This window comes from Carlito syrichta, unplaced genomic scaffold (assembly GCF_000164805.1).
Source record: "Carlito syrichta isolate Samal-C Ts95f unplaced genomic scaffold, Tarsius_syrichta-2.0.1 Scaffold145258, whole genome shotgun sequence".
Taxonomy (NCBI): Eukaryota; Metazoa; Chordata; class Mammalia; order Primates; family Tarsiidae; genus Carlito; species Carlito syrichta.
This window is the reverse complement of record NW_007089354.1, coordinates 56,658-57,102: the sequence shown is the minus strand read 5'-3', so window position 1 is coordinate 57,102 and position 445 is coordinate 56,658. Positions and strand designations below refer to the sequence as shown.

Here is a 445-nt window from a genome sequence, read left to right as displayed (position 1 = left end):
GTTCGAGACCAGCCTGGGCAACTTGGTGAGACCTCATCTCTACAATAAATCAAAAAATTAGCCTGGTATGGTGGCACGTGCCTGTAGTACCAGCTACTTGGAAGGATGAGGCGGAGGAATCACCTGAGTCCAGCAGCTCGAGGCTGCGGTGGTCATGAGTGTGCCACTGTGCTCCGGCCTGGGCGACAGAGTGACTAAATTCCTTCTGGTGAACCTTGTTTTGGTAGACTTGACTCTGGAGCCTTGTGACTATTTTACATATAAAACAAAATAAATATTAATAAATATTAAATAAGTAAAAAATAAATAAAAAATAAATAAAAAACTAAGTAATTTGTATGTTCACAGCGAGATCCCCTAATAGCAAAACAATGTCAAAAGAGTAAGCTATGATTTTCAGTAATCATACGAGCAGTGATAGTGTCAGTATTACTTTTTTTTTTTT

General features: G+C 38.9%; 1 protein-coding gene across 1 annotated transcript in view; it reads left to right on the top strand.

Moving 5' to 3' along the window:
• Positions 1-445, top strand: part of LOC103251763 (uncharacterized protein C17orf105 homolog) — a 19,698-nt gene that overhangs the window by 17,846 nt on the left and 1,407 nt on the right. The window lies entirely within an intron of this gene.